Below are 17,129 nucleotides of genomic sequence, written 5' to 3'. Positions count from 1 at the left end.
GACATGGTTGCCTGTGGATGCTTTTGGCGGAAGGCCGCTGGCCGGCTGTGTATATATACAAGCAGGCCCGTCGATAAGGGGGAACGTAATACTGAGCGACCGCAAATCGTGGGGCCCCCACCGAACCAAAAACCCTGTTGATGGAAGCTTCTTTAGTTGTCTCGGTTGCCGCTAAAAGTCCACTACAGAAGAGGAAAAGGTCAAAGGCCAAAAAAAAGGCCCAGTGTACCGATCGGGAGCCAGGACACGACCCAGATCCATGGAGTCCGCTTCGTTGCAGCCGAACTGGCGCCTGTCGGTCCGCGATTACCGAAGCCCTAGGCGAATACAGCGAGGCGCCGATGCCCTAGCAGTCTTGCTCACGGCGGCGCAGTGACCTCCGATGATCCGATCCGTTCCCATCTGCTGATTGTCTTGCTGCCGCGAGACGCAACAGTCGCGGACCGCGGTGCCGTTCGTTGTTTCGATCAGGAACACACCCACGCCCGGACTACCTAAGGTGTTTTAATCTCGAAGAGCAAGGTCTTTTTTTCAGTTTATTTCTTGTATTTGAATGATATAGTCATCTAGCAATATTTGAAACTCTCTTCGCAAAAAAATAAAGCAATATTTGGAACACTATCGAAAAAAGCAATATTTCAAACTAATTATATTGGGTTTGATCATTTATAATTTTTTGGTTTTGTACCTGAGTCTTCATCATGTCTACGAGAATTAGCAAAATTTATTCTGGTGTTGCAAAGTGTAAGAAGAGACAAAGGCCGGAAGTTGAGGTTCAATCTAAAACGGACGTTCCTTTTTGGTAGAATATGAGGTTAGTTAATTACTTTATTATTAGGGCATTTCGAACGTTAACCCGCAAATTTTCTCCAGCGAACCCGGATGCGGGAGGACGACAATTCGAAGCAACCTCACGAAATTCGATCAAATCGGACAGATTTTATTCCAGTTCAAATATAATTTACATAAAAAGGCCGATATTTCAACCGTTTAACTAAAAATAGAAAAAAAAAACCTAAACCGTACATCGGATGACCACCTCGTATGCGTGGCCGCCCTGCCCTGCCGCACCGCCGTCTTCGTCGGTGCCGTTGCATGGTCCCTCCAGTGGAGGAACGGTCCCAGAAGGCCGCGACAGCCTTCTCCAGCATTTGCCTGACGCTCGCGGAGGAGCCGCTCCACCCCCTACTGCATTGTGCGGAATGTCGCTGCGGCCACTGCCGACGTGGCCTTCGGAGCCCTGGCGACGGCATTGCCGTGAGCGGCGTTGGCGGAGCAATCGCTAAGCGATCACTCCTCGCCGATCTTAGCGAGCTCGCCATCAAGGCGGCAGTGACACTTGCCGGCCGTCTCCGCGGTGCTCACAGAGGGGTCGAGCGCCCAGGCGGCGGCGAGGTCTAGGTTGTTGCGGACCCAGTCAGGCGCCATGTCGCTCTTGGCGAACGCAAAGCAACGGCTAGCATTGCGATGGTCGTACCGCTCCTGTTGTTGAGGCACACGCTCTGCCTCGGATACGACGGCCCTCGAGCCCGATGGACCGCCAAGCTAGTGGAGGAGGCGGCCCTTCGCCTTCTTGACCGTGGGCGGCAGCTCCTCCTTGACAGCAAGGCGGTGGGGGCGCGGCGACGAGAACGACGGTTTTGCCGGGGCGAGGCCGGCTCCTCGTTCATCGGCAGGAGAGTGGACGTTGGCTCGGGCTTGACGCGGTGGCTCGGTGGGGATGACTCCTCCTCCTTCATGTGCGCCGACGATGCTGCGACGACCCCATGTAACGGAGCGACCACTCTGTCATTATCTTGATCTGACGGTTCGTCCGTCAGAGCGGCCTCCTTGAGGAGTCGGGGCGGTTGCGGCGGCGCTTGGTCCACCTCATCACTGGTGACATCTCCTCCTTAGTGGAGGAGCCGGCCGTCGTGGACGCTGACGGGCCCGGAGAGAGTCTGCGGCGACGCAAAGACCGCCAGAGGAGGAGCTTCTGCCTACTCAGCCTGTTGGCGCGTAGCACCACGACTTCGGCATCGCTGGAGCTTGGGTCAAAGAGGGGGAGGGAGGGGCTCGAGAACGGAGGGGAGGGGCCCCGTGCTCGCGGAAGGGGGTGCGGCTCCGTGCATCACCTGTGCACGGTTTAAATAGCCGCGGTGAGGCCTAGGCGAAGGGGCAGTCCACTTCAACACGACGCAATGGCCGGAGTTGGTTCCTCGGGAACCTACGTCCGCATTAAAGCGGTGGCTGCTGAGAGGTCGCTTCGATTAGCGCCGCCCTCCCTTCGATTACCTATCAATGCCGGCCGCTACATGCTCTGAGGCGGCATGAATTTCGCGCGGTAAGCGGCGCGTGCATCGGAAGGAAAGCGTGGGAGCGGCGGGAGGGGTTTTTGGGTGGACCAGGGTGGTCAGAAACGATCTTGGGATTTGTTCGGACTCCGGCAAAGCCTGCCTCACATTTGTCTTTTGTTTGCGAGAGAGATCGCCTCCTGACCGTCCCGCAGATCGATACAGGACCGCGTTGGATGGCTTCCGCGGTCCAGACAGCGGGGTCTGGAAGGTTGCAGGGGGTTTGTCGGTCCACCTTGGAAATGCCCTAACTACCCCTTTACTATTATTAGCATTAGTATTTGACATATGCCTAATATTATACGAAATAAAATAGACTTGAAATTACACAATAAAGCAAAATTATGTTTTATGGATAATAATTTTTTGATGATATGAATTGCACAAAATTTTGGGCCCCCGGATTTCTGGAGACAGCCCGGTATACAAGAAAAATCCTAGCCCATCTTGTACAAAAAAGAGGCCGAATTATTCCTATGAGGGTCTACTATGTGCAACAGCTTGTGGGAAAAATGATAAACTGACAAACCACAAGCAAAAAATTAATTTTCCATTGTTCTTGTGCCCCAGATGACTTTTTTGAGAAGCAAGTGTCGTAAATATTATTGTAAATTGTGCCATTTTCAATTGACACCTAAGGTAGACCACATGCTATTCCAACCGCCAAATTTTCATGAATTTTAGAGTGATCTTCCCATATTTCATTGATTTATTGATTTTCTCGTGATATACATGAAGTAATTCAAATTTGAACTGCAAGTGTGCTCTAGTTTGGTCCTATAAATTCTGAAAAATCATGTTTACCTTCCACATTAGGAACGTAGGCAGTGTCCACAACGAAAGGTCAAATCCCAAACCTTTTTGTATGATTAGTTGTCCATGCAATTTTGAGAACAATCCGAAAGAATCTATAGAAAATGAAAAAGGCTAAAAAAATTGAAATCCTTTTACATGGGGGCCTTCTATATGCGATAGCTTGTGGGAAAATGATAACTGACAATACGACAAACTTGAAAAAAAAACTTCATAAACTACCCTATCTCATATGAAGATCAATGACTTTCAACCAAGATGACCATGCCCATGGGCATTTCGATGCGAGTGGTGGCGCAGCCGAGATTGGATCGCGGCACGACGCGGTGGCCGACCGAGATTAGATCCAGGGCGGCGGCGGCAGGCTCTGCGCATGGCCTTGTGAGGCGGCTGGGTTGTCTAGTCCGGCTTGGTAGCGGTGGCATGGAGGGGCGCCGTGGAGGGCCTGCTGGAGGGCCGATTGCATGCGGGTGTGGCATCCGGTCATGCCGATCGGTGCGCCCTGCTGCATGCGCCAACGGATCTGGTGGTCATCTCCTTGGCCGGAGGTAGTTGGCCTGAGGCTGGGTGGTTGGTTCTCAACATACGGCATCTAGTCCCGGCTACGAGTCGGGGAGACATAGTTGTTGGTAAAACCTGAGCTGACGGCGGGGATTGCGGCATTCTGCGTCGTTATCTTGATGAAGACATCGCCGTGTAACTATTGTCGACCCACTTGTGCTGCTCCAGGGGATACCATTGGATCTGGTCTTCCAGATCGGACGATGGCGACAGTACGGTGTCGTTTCTCTCTAGGGAGCATCATTTATGGAATAGCGCTGGAAGACAGAGGCAACATGTGGAGTGGATTCGTCTTGCCCCGAACTTCGGTGGAGATGTCAAGTCATGCCTGGCCGACAGGTGCTACGATGTGTCATGTCTATTCGGTAGATGCCACGCACGACAGATCCTCCAGATACTTCAACCTGTGTCGGTTGGTCGGACTTGGCGGCATGGTGCTGCGGTGTACCAGCAGCGACCGCGACGTGCTCAGCATTTTGCGCGCTGGGAGGTGTATTGTTGTGCGCCGTACTGGCGTCGGCGGATGGCCGGACTCGTAAGAATGATGCGGATGTCTTTCCTAAAGATGGGTCAGCGGTTCGATGATGATGACGGCTTCTAAACCGTGTGCAAGTGGTGTACGCTTTAGGTTTGCTGCACCAGATGTACGTTTCGACGCGTTATATGGATGGATCCGTGACGACACCGGTTTTAAATATGTGGAGTGAAATTACTTCACATTATCGAATTTGTAGATGTGAGTGGTGGCTTTGCATGGCTTGACATATGTCTTTGTCAGGCCTTTGATGAACAATTAATAAAGATGATTGTATACATTGATTGATGCAGAGGCCGTTTTTTTAACCTCCTTGTCCAGAAGAAGAAAAAAAGTCAAGTGGTCGTTTTTTAGTTGATGCAGAGGCCGGGTAGTACCAACCACTGTTATCTCGATCACATATTTTATTTGTATATGCATGAAGTCTTCCTTTTGAACAAGAAATGTTAGAATCCCATCGCATTGACCTTTACGATACGGTAGGTTAGAGGTACAGATGCTTGAGCTGGCGGGGCATACTTAATAGACAGGTAGCATTACGAAACTAATCCCTACTAGCTGTTAGTCAAACTCGGAGATTAGAAGTGAAGCCACATCAATCAGCTCGCGGAAAGGTGATGGGTGGAATACGTCTTCCTTTTTGGTTAGGGTTAAGTTGGCGCGGAAAGATCCTCGCACGCACTAATATCAGGTTAAACTAATACACTTTCAACTGCTTGGATTCACGAGGCAGAGAAACGGGAGATACTACGTTTAACAATTCACAGAACACGATGGCGCGACAGCATCTGTAGGAGTACAGAGTACTATTAGATTAAATTAAAACCTGACACAGTACTCTAAAGCAGCATCTTTTGGGTGTCTATTTTCCTCCCCTCCCAAGGTCGCATCTCAGCCTTGCTAGTTGCAGGCTGCTCGCAGCTGGTCGTCGAAGGGCCGTCGGCCGAACTTTATTCAGAATCAAGGGGAAACAATACAGCAAGAGTTAACCCACGGAAGAAAATGATCCAAAATACAAGAGTGACAGCAGAAGTTATCAAAAACCAGAAATACAAGCGACAACAGAGGCCGTCCAAATCAGCCAAAAGGAACCTAGCCAGCGACTCAAGAGAGGTTGCTGATGTCTGAAACACAACCTGCCGCCCTCCATGTCCCAATATCTTCTCTGACCAGATCCAAAACCCTGAATGGATTGCTTGCTTTCTGCTCAAAAAAATTTGGAATTTCTTTCCTTCCAAATCTTCCAGTGAATCAAGATAGCGATTGTGTCAAAATCACGACCGGTGGGCTTGGGAACTTCTTTACGTGCTTGCAGCCACCAGTCTTCAGTACTAGTGAAACGATCCGCTGGCACCTGAAAATCCGCCCGTGTCCAAATTCTGAACCACAGCCACACTTGTTGTGTGAATCTGCAGTGTACGAATAGATGGTTGCAGTCCTCCGGCGTGACGAGGCACAGAGGGCAATTGCCGTTTGAGGGCCAATTGCTCGCAGCTGGACTTTTTTCCCCTTGGGTATCCAGTACAAGCAAAAGCTTTAAGCACTAACGGTGCTTTGGACTTAATTTTGATTTTTCTTCATTTAAAAGATACAGAACTTTGAAAATCGAAAGCCAAAATAAAAAGCTGACACTAAGGACCTGAGTGCCCCCGCACTTGCATATGCTGTAAATCCTAGTCTAGCGTGCTTTCTATCCTCCCTTCGGCGCCGCCGCAGATCCGCCCCGCCTCCGATGGCCTTTGGCCTATGGAGGTGCGGAGGATCTCGGCCCCCCGCCGGCGGGAGGGACCCCGTTCTTGTTTTTGCTAGGTTGAACGTTTTGGTTGGGGTTGTTTGGCGGCGGCGATGTCCCTCCGTAGCAATAATGTCTTCCACGTCCTATCTCCGTCCCGATGGTGCGAATAGCATTGTCGGAGGATGTGTGGAGGTGTGTCTCCGTCGGATCTCATGGGATTCGGTCGGTGCTGGTCTTCGGTGGATCTCTTTGGATCCAGTTTTTGTTTGTCTTCGTTCGTGTGGTTCCAGGTTTGATCTTTCCAATCTACAACTCTCTTCATCGGCGATGGTTGCTGCTCCGGTGTGTTGGTCCTTTGGGGCCTTAGCACGACGACTTCCCGACTGTCTACTACAACAAGGTTTGCCCGGCTCCGGTGATGGAGGGGTGATGACGGCGGCGCGCCTTCGGCTCGCTCCAGTGCTTGTAGTCGTCGCTAGTTGGTCCATAGACCTAGTTGTAATTTTTATTACCTCTTGTGTTCTCTGTACTGCCATGATTGATGAATAGATTGAAAATTTCTCTCGCAAAAAAAAGATTGCTAGTGCTTAATGGTGTAAGAAAAATAGAGAGGAAGAAGAAGGGGTTAAAGCCCTGATTCTAACCTCTAATATTTAGCAACCAACATAATGCTCGAGTAAATGCCATTCCTTCAATAGGGCCTAGTAGCAGCAACTATAGTACTACAACTCGTTCTGACAAAAAAAAAGGGTATTGGTAGATGGTGGCGCGTGTGGTCGGCAGCTCGGTGGCTTACTCTGTCAGAGTTAAATACATCGCATGTCAGAGGATCAAATGTCAAACTTGCTTCAATTGTAGCTGAAATAATTAATCCTGCATAACGTGCTGAGCGATAGCAGTAGGTTTAGACTTTGTCGAGTCTTCAAAGTAAGAAATTCATAAGAGGGGCTTTCAAGGTTTGCTTCACATATTCACGTTGGGATATGGTCCAGCTACTTGGGAAATACCCAATGGTTCCTGGGTACATATCTATACCTACTAATAAAGCAAGGTGCGTTTCGCTAACTTTTTCATTCGTTCACCATAGAAAATATTTTTTTCCTATCCGAGGTGGTATTAAATTCTTATGCGTTTGTCTTCTACAAAAAAGAATTTTCATATGTGGGCCGCATACTGTGGCCCAGCGAAGTCAGCCCACTTATTCTTTTGCCCACGCAGCTGAAAAAACTCTATTTTCCGCACTGGGCGACAAATAGTCCGAGTTTCGCACAGGACAGCCAATAATGTGTTGGCTCATTTTTCTTTTATTCTGTGTTTCAGTTCCTTCTTTCCCTACCTCTTTTTTCCATTCCAAGTTTAATTTTCTTAGAATTTATTTCCTAAACTAAAAATTCTCAAAAAATGCTCAGACTTAAAAAAAAATTTGGAAAAATTTCAAAATTTTGTTTCTATTTGAAGAAAATTCGGAACTTGCATTTTTTTATTTTCTTCAAAAATATTGCTTTTCAAAATTGTTCGAGATTTCTAAAAATAAAATGGCATTTCAAAAAACAATCTTGTTTTAGTGAAATTTTCACAATCAAAAATAATATTCGTGTATAAAAGATACACATTTTCTAAAAAATCTTATTAATTTTCAACACATGTTCCTGTTTAAAAAAATGTACACAAATTCAAAAAATGTTCATGTTTTCATAAAAAAGTTGGTGTTTTCAGAAAATGTTTGTGAATTTTAAAAGATGTTGCCTTTCATATTTTGTTCGCGTTTATACGAAAGTGTACATAATTTTGAAATTTAAAAAATTGTTCATGTTTTCTAGAATATTCAGCAACTTCATACCTTAAAATCCTCTCAATAGAAAGGATTGAAAAGAAGAGTATATTGAATAACTCATGGGCCTTCTCTACCGTAAGATGACATAACAAAACTTTTAAATGACATCATCAATGAATGAAAAAATAGCGGATTCATTCCTTCACACGCGGCGAAACCGAGATGTCAAATGTTCCTTTTTTGTGTGCACACAGGGTTTTGCTTACACATATAATTCTGACTACCTTTAAATGCAAACTATTTTATCTCCCGTTGCAATGCACGGGCATATGTGCTAGTGTACCCTATATGGGGATTTATTTTTAATAGTTAAACAAAAACTCAAAATAGTTAAGAAACTATTTTTAGAATAAAGTTGACTTACTTACGCACTAGTATACACAATTTTCACAAAAAAGAAAATATGTTGACTTCACAGCGAAAAAGACAAAATTTATTTGCTATTATAGGTCACTATTCACGCTATTTTGACCGGAAATTTGTCTTTTTTTAAAAGAAGTCAAAATGATATTTTTTTTGTGGATTTTATTTTTCACGAGTACAATAGAAGGTCAAATTTATTTCAAAAAAAAATTCAGGAATTTTTGACTTTTTGTTGAATTACTAAAAAAATTCCATATAGGATGCATATGTCCCCATAGACCAAAAGTTCCCCTCCCCAGCTACTTTCCCTATTTGCATTTCTTACTTGTTTATCCCGGTAGGCTTAGTAATAGGCTACGCAATCTGCTCCGCGGCAGACCTCGGCCCACGTGACCAACGTTCTCGTCCCACGGACGGTTCCGAATGAAGGTCCCGGTGTAACGGTTTACTAATATTCGTGTGCAATTTCAGGATGAAATACGTTAAAATGTGAATTGTACAAATTTAAAGTAGTCTCTCTTACGCTCTATTTCTTTTGTCATAATGCAAGCATGCACGCGTGGACCAACCTTGAACTATTCAAAACACACACACACACACATCCGTCACATACATGCATATGCAATGCATGGACAAACCTTCAACGCACACATCAAGTCTAAGTAGTACTCTCTCCGTTTCAAATTAGTTGACTCAGATTTGTCTAGATACATCTGTATCTAGATAAATCTGTATCTAGATGAATCTGTATCTAGATAAATCCAAGTCAACTAATTTGGAACGGAGGAAATAATATATACATATTATGATAATCATCATTAAGACGCCACGTCGATACATACTATGTAGGACTCAAGTACGTAAATGTTACTCCCTCCGTTTTTATTTACTCAGCATATTAGTTTTGGTCAAAGTGAGGCTTTACAAACTGTGACAAAGTTTATAGACAAAAATATTAACATATACAATAACAAATTAATACCATTAAATTCGTTGTTGAATGTACTTTCACATCATATAGGTTTGTTATGCTAAATATTTATATTCATTTCTATAAATTTGATTAAATTTTACAAAGTTTGACTTTAGTCAGCTTTAATATGCGGAATAAATAAAAACGAAGGGAGTACTATAAAGTACTCTTTAGTCAGCTTTACTAACCCGTGTCTCACTCACGACTCCACGAGGCCATGACGCCTTTCCTCTTTGCCGCCGCCTCCTCTCCTCTTCCCTCTTTCTCCCATGCTACCTCTCGCCCGCCGCCGCCTCCCCCATCCCAGATTCTTCTCCTCCGCCGTGCCATGGCGCTCCCCCATGATCGATGCGCCATCGGGTTCCGCTGTTCTCTAAACTCCGTTTGGGTGCCGGGGTGGTGGTCTTAGGAGGAGGAGAGGAGGAAGAAGAGGAGGAGCAGGAGAGCCCCGCAGGTGCAGGGGAGGTCGTTTGTGGTGGAGAGGGCATCGACGACGGCCGTCCCAGCGGCGCTGCTGAAGGTGGGCGATGCGCTGCGCGCGCCCCGGCGGCTGTTCACGGAGGACGACGTGGCGGCGTACGCCGGGGTGAGCGGCGACCGCAACCCCGTCCACCTGGACGGGCGGGTTCCAGCGCGGCCGCGTGGTGCACGGCATGCTCTTCGCCTCCCTCTTCCCCACCCTCATCGCCTCCCGCGTCGTACGCTCCTTTCCTCCCCCTCTGCCATTCTGCCGAATGGCTGGCGGGCATGGCGCCCGGTCGACGGGACCCCGCCTGATCTGACGGCTGCTTCTTGTCTTCGTGCAGCCTGGAGCCGTGTACGCGAGCCAGTCCCTCAAGTTCGCGGCGCCGGTGCACGTCGGTGGTTGCGCAGGTGCAGGCGCTCCACATCAAGGCCACCGGCGCAAGGCACGTGTACTACTACCACTACTACCTAGCGCCATTTTTGTATCTCCTCTTCTTTCTAGCATTGCGCCTGCTGAGAACTAATAGTAATGCTATATCTGTTGGGCAGCGTCAAGTTCGCCACCAAGTGCTTCACGGACGATGAGGAGAGTCATGCCATTGACGGCGAGGCCATGGCTTTTCTGCCCACGCTGCAGCTCAGTGCAGAGGCAATCGAGTGACAAGTATGTTGATTAGAACCATTTCGAATGGGATGACTTTTATCCCATGATGAACCATTTCGCCTTCGCATAAACTTCGGGGCCGGGGGACATGAGATTGCAGCTTTGTCGGTAATAGTTCGTTGCAGTCTTCCTGTTATGATTGATAGCATGAGCAAAGAGTAGTAGATCACTTCAGTTTTCTAAACATTCAATGGGCTGGGTGTACATGCTGACTGATAGGAACTGAAGAATTTCAACAGGTTAACTTGAATCACTAGGCATATTCAGTACTAGATCACTTCAGTCTGCTCAGTGCTACTTCTTGCTGCTGCTCCATACTATTTCTGCCGTTGCTCTGTTGTGGAGAGAGGAAGAAAGGAAATAACTGGTCTGCTTAGTTCACAAAATAACAAATCTGAATCTTTTACATTTAAACTGAAATCTTCTAGGAACTGAAGAATTTCAACAGAATAACTTGAACCACTAGGCTGCAACCTGAGAAGATGTGTTCTCTCTTTCCCTCCTAAACTGAGCAACAGCACACTTCAGATGTCTAGTGAACAGTTTTACGAAAAGTCAACATGTTTAGAAATCACATACATACCACTTCAAGGAGAAAAAACTATAGAATTGATGGCCGCCTTTAGAACTGTTCTGGCTCAGGACCAGTAGGCATTGTTGGCACCCTGATAACATTATGCTCCATCTCGCATACAGGGTTAGTAATTCTAGCAAATACTTTTTATGCCTTATTTGGTATCATTATCAAGTTTCTTCTGTCACGAAGGGTGGAGAAATGTTGTTAGAAAATGGTTCTTCATATTTCACACTTCTATCTGAAATTTTATAGGATTTCCAAGGATCACTTGCTGATGAAGATTGACATTTCTTAAAGCTTTGTTGTGCCTGCGTGTAGAATACATGAAGTGGAAGTCTGATCGAGGAGTGGCAGAGGCCTATTCGGAAGGACAGGAGGATGTCTGACACTCACTGGTATATATATTTTTCCATTAAACCATCTAATTAGTGAATTGATCAATGACTAATTTCTTTACAGAATTGATCATAGTTTGATTCTAGAACAGGTGATGGCATAATGCGCAGAGCGTCGAAGCGTTGATTCCTCAGGCAAGTCCCGCACCGACATTGTTTGAAAGACAAAATGTAGTATATGTTGCATCATTTATGTTTAGTACAGTTTGTTGTTACTGAGTCACTGTGTGGTCAACTCTTGGTATGGTTAGTGCTCTTGTGGTGTGAAATTTTCTAGGCTGGCTAAAATCTGAACTACCGTGTTGTTTGAGAGTTGAATTGTGACCATAGTTACAAACTTCATTTCCAGGTAAGCTTGCAGCACGTTGTGATTCTTCCAGTAATGATGATGAGGTCTGGGACCATGATATACTAGCATTCTATTTAAATCCCAATGGATCAGGACAATGAACCATTGGTGTACCAACATTTAAGCAAGCAAGTTTTACGCATTTTCATTTTTAGCACATTGTTTTGAGAAAATTGTTCTGACTGCGCAACTTAAGTCTTGCAATTCTCTGAACTATTTTTGAAATATCCAGCTATACCCGGTTACGGTGTCTTCCCTTCAAACGAGAGCTACAATATTTGCCTTTGTAGCTGCATGGGTCTCAAATTTTTGTTATCACTGATCCTTCCAACCTGAAGCTTAGAGAGAGTCAAATGTTACATGCTCAAGGGCCATGAGTGAACTACTCAACTCAGTTCTGTAAGAATCATACATTCATACTGAAAAATCTCCTCGCATTATCAGGTATTACACAACTTCTAGATTTGCATCGAGTAGCTAAATCGAACACCGAATAAACACACCATACTTAATGAAACCAATTTAGACTTGTAAAGAGCATTTTGTAACAGAGGATATTGGTACTTGGATGATGGTCCCAAAAGCAAATGATTTTTTTACTTGGGTTAGACAGTACCAACTCTTACGCCGTTTGGTGTTATAGCAGGCTTATTACTAATTTCACATGTTTTAACTTTTAGGATGCCATAATAATGGGAGTGAAGAAATTAGTGCTTTATAGATTTGAGTGATCAAATCATTTTGTTAATTTGTGTCTCAGTAATTTTCGTTTCAGTTTGACAAGGAATATGCCTATCGTATCAGAGATGATCATGGAAGAGAAAGAAAACGAATGGAAGGCTCCAATACTTTTGTTATTTGATTATTAGGTTCTTCCAACATGGTTTCACCACATGATGCCCCCCCTCCTATTTTTCACTGGAACGTACTATAACAATGATGATTGTACTTGTATTTGTTCTTCACTGGGTTAGTACATGATGAATGCGCACATGGATTTCCATCGCAATCAAGAAAAAGAAATCCTTTGGGTTCAGAGAAATTTTCAACATTTATTTATTTTAAAATTTGTGATTTCTGATGTTTGAGTAGAGGATGTCAAGATTTCCTTGTTTTGTTATTCATGGAAAATGGAGCAACTTTGTGCTTATTTATTTGCTTATATGCTCTGCATTGTCCTCTATGTTAAGAAATAAATAGAAGACAAAGTAGTATGTGCTTTTCTAAACATCTATACTGCTGAAGCACCTTTTCTGTGAGATTTAATATAGCTATTCATTATCTGGGTGTATTTGTACTGCTTTTTGACTTGTCTTTATTTGTTTCATGTGATGCAAGATAATATTTTGTTCCAGTGTTCATCATATTTTACCTTTTCCTTTTTGTTTGGAGAAAGATGTTTCTCTTTCTTACAAATATATTATTTCTTAAATAGAACAATAGACACCATACAAGGTTCTTCCACCAAATAAATGTTTTTCTATGTGCAACTAAGATTGACTTCCTGCTGATTGGTTATACAATCTTATTCTGCAGAACCCGCATGAGAGACAAGAAACACAAGGTCCATTATGAGGTGAGGGTTCTACTGCCCCATTTTTTCAATTAAATGACCCAGTTTCTTCTATGTTTTGAAGATGGTCGGCTGTTGCTCGCTTTTTTCTTCTTCCCATAGTTCACTGACAGGGTTGTAGTCTATAGTAGGATTGAAGTAGTACCACCTGAGTTTTTTGGTTCATAGCAGTTGACTCATCTTAATGTGAGGTGCTATTTTACTTATGAATATTCTTTCCTGATGTGCATGAATGGCACTTTCTGGTTTGGCAATGAATAATTTGTTCAGTCTCTTGATAAGAGGTGTATGATTGTGATTTAAAAGAGCCATGACATAGGTTTCTAGGAGCTACTATTTTTGTTGCTATCAATAGGCGTAAACAACTGTGGCAACATGATTAGTGCGCACGATAGCGCGACCAGAGGAGCACCCCCTCATCATGTCCAATAGCTATATTCACCTGTAGCCAAATCACTTTTGTTGTATATAAGTGCCATCAAGGATCAACCTAGACCCACGCATGTGCGTAAGCTAGATAAGTGCGCACATGAACGCTCAGGAGGCGTGCCAATGGCAGGCCCCAGCCACTAGTTTAACTACACAACGAAACGCAGTTATTCACTCACGAGCAGCTGCAGCCAGCACCACCAAGTCTGCCGCATGCAAGCATGCCCTTGTTATGCCCAACTGAATACCGGAAGATAAAAAGGTTTGAAGAAGATCAAGGATCCACGTTTGTCCATAGAACGACACGTACAGAAATAAAAGTGATCTACCACTTCCCTGCGTTTAATTTTATTGCTTGAAGCTATAGATTGCCCCTTCTGTTGCTTGCACGGCCAACTCCAAAATCTTCCATTGCAACAACTAAGAGAGTCAAGCACAAATGAAAGGAGGAGTCGGGCTTGCAATTTAAAACGTGGCGCCAACCGGGGTAGCAAGAACATGTGCAGTTATTTGTGGAGGTGATTTAAAAGGTGCCGAATCGTTACAGGAAAAATATAGGTCATAAGACAAGAAAAATTGTGTTCTATGTATATTTTACACTATGTTTTTATGTTTGTAGTTTTACGTAACATGAAATATTTTTACGGAGATTATATATTTTCCTTACGTTTTCTTTCTATTTATGAAATAAGACAAAATTTACGGAACATAAAATTACAGTGCATTGATGTTAAAATAAAGGGGGAGGGGCGAAGAATAACTATTCCTCACCCAGGGTGACAATGAGTGTGGAATAGTTATTCTTCCCCCCCCCCCCCCAACCCCTTTTAACATCAATGCATCATAATTTTAGGCTCCGTAAATTTTTTCTTATTTCAGACGTGAAAGAGAACATAAGAAAATATATAACTTCCGTAAAAAAATATTTTGTGTAAAATATACATAAAATGCAATTTTTCTGGTCTTATGACCTATATTTTTGCTTCTCATGTCAAATTTATGAAACAATTGTAACTATTTATACGCAGTGAATCAGTATGAATGTAACTATTTATATTTAAAATATAATTTATTTGTGAAATGATTGTAAGATTATCTCGGGTGAATAATAACTTATATATACATCCGGGCTATTCTGCTTCCATTTCGTGAGAAAGAGAGAATACGTTTGTTTGTAATACGTTGTGCAATTTTGTAACATGATGATACAAATTTGGTGGGCTCGTGTGACGTGATAAACATGGAAGCCCACCCATTTATTTGTGAGGAACTCTGTTATGCCTCACGTTCACGGGAAGCAGAGCAGTCAGCAGCCGTGTACACCAACAGCAGGTCAAACAGTTGGGGCAGGAGACGAATGGTTCAGACTGAGATCGACAAGATTTCTACTGGACAAGCCAATCTTAGCAAGAGCTGTTCAAAATTTGCAGTAACGCAACCAAAGCTCTGCTTCTCCTTGGTTTGTATGCACGGGATTCATCGGCTTCCGGTCATGGAGTTTTGGTACAACTAGAGTTTCCACCCTAGGTCTTGCTCTGCTTCTCCTTGTCCAGACTTTGCCTCTAAATTAGTACGTACTCCCTCCGTCATAAAATTCTTGTCTTAAATTTGTCTAAATACGAATGTATTTAGACTTGATACATCCGTATTTAGACACATCTAAAACAAGAATTTTGAGACAGAGGTAGTATCATATTTGTCTCCAAAACAGAGTGAACTGAGACCCTATAAGCTAATATTGGGCTGTTTCTTTTCAGATTGAAAATAAAATCCCAACCGAATTTATATTTCGACTTGCATTAGCATCATACAGTGATACTCGCCAAAAATACAAAAAAGGCATGGTTCTGCTTTGCCCAGTTGCCACTTAATTAGAACAAGCTCATATTATCGTATATACTTTAGATACTACTCAACTCTGTGTATATGTGCTGTGGCTCTGTTTTCCTCGCTAGCTTAATCTGGTGATGATCTTCTGGAAATAACTAAATGAAGATGCATAGATGAGAATGATATGTACATGCATGCCTCTAAATATATAATATTGTTTGAAAAACTTAATACAATTATTAAAAAGCTAATATATCATACTCTGTAAGGTCCAAGTATTTAAACTTAGATGATTATTACAAGCTCGATCAGCATTGACCCCTTGCTGCTCAGATAGCCAGTAAAAAAGAAAAGAGCTCTTTGCATGATACGTATGCAAACTAATATAGTCATCGACCAACCCAGAACAAAAGCAAAGCATAAAGCAGCGGATTTATAACAATGCACAACTGTTGCACAAAGAACACAACATAGAAAATATTCATCAGCATTACGCATGGAAGTCATAGCAGTACAACAAATTAATACAACAATCAGTCGCTATAGCCGACAAATCACATACCACACATACAGAGAGAGCATATGTAGCACCAACATGAGCACACCCTTGCCCATACTGCATAATTAAGCTGAATGCTACTTCTTATTTTTGGGGTTCTCTCTTGCTCAACGCCTGTACCATCATCTATCCAACCAGATGATAAAATACTTGCTTTGATGCAATATGGGTCGGTCCAGCAAAGCTGACAGAACCAAACCAAACTAGAAGATGCAACATCATGACAATGTAGATTGTTGCAGGAGCAGAGCACACAAAAACCAATCAAGCAACATGAATTTGGGCAGGGAAAATACACACATCCATATATTGTCGAGAAATCTTCAACCTTGTAGCCCGACATGCATGTGGCGTTCAAGCAAGCTGAAACTCACCTCACAGAAGGGGTGGATTACCTACAGTGCAACATAATAAATGGCCAATGAGATGATTGATTAACTATATAAATTACTGCGGTAGAGTAGCACTGAGAGGACGATGAGGAAACTAGGCTGACTAGCACACTAAGTTAATTATTAATGAATAGAAAAATGAAGCCAAATATATCTCACCTGAGTACGGTGCCTCTAGGCTGCTGGGCCTTCTTGTAGTACCTTGAGTGCCCCAACTTGTAGAGCGAAGGGTGGTGGTTGGCACCCCCCTCGTCCCACTCCAAGCTGCCCCACCATTCCTTCTCGTAGTCTACTTTGGGACATTGCTTAGCAACGGCAGGCAAGTGCTTGAGGCTCCAACAACCCATTATCTTGATAGTCTCAAGATGGACCAGAAGAGTCCCGAGGCCACCACGAGGTTGGAGGGCGCGCCCTACCCCCTGGGCGTGCCCCCCTACCTCTTGGCCGCCTCGTGGACTCCCCTGACTTGTTCCCGACTTCAACACCTCTTATATATCCCGAACTTCCAGAACATAACCTACAAAAACCAATTGGGATCCTGTACCGGCACCCTATCGGAGGGAGGATCCCTCACCAGTGTCCATCTTCATCATCCCAGCGCTCTCCATGACGAGGAGGGAGTAGTTCACCCTCGGGGCTGAGGGTATGTACCAGTAGCTATGTGTTTGATCTCTCTCTCTCTCTCGTGTTCTTGATTCGGCACGATCTTGATGTATCACGAGCTTTGCTATTATAGTTGGATATTATGA

The 17,129-nt window shown here is 44.1% G+C and overlaps 1 pseudogene; it reads left to right on the top strand.

Moving 5' to 3' along the window:
* Window positions 1–4,138: 4,138 nt before the first annotated feature.
* LOC119332820 lies at window positions 4,139–13,400 on the top strand (annotated as a pseudogene).
* The last annotated feature ends 3,729 nt before the right edge of the window (window positions 13,401–17,129 follow it).

This window comes from Triticum dicoccoides, chromosome 7A (genome assembly GCF_002162155.2).
Source record: "Triticum dicoccoides isolate Atlit2015 ecotype Zavitan chromosome 7A, WEW_v2.0, whole genome shotgun sequence".
Taxonomy (NCBI): Eukaryota; Viridiplantae; Streptophyta; class Magnoliopsida; order Poales; family Poaceae; genus Triticum; species Triticum dicoccoides.
This window is presented reverse-complemented; position numbering and strand designations above follow the sequence as displayed.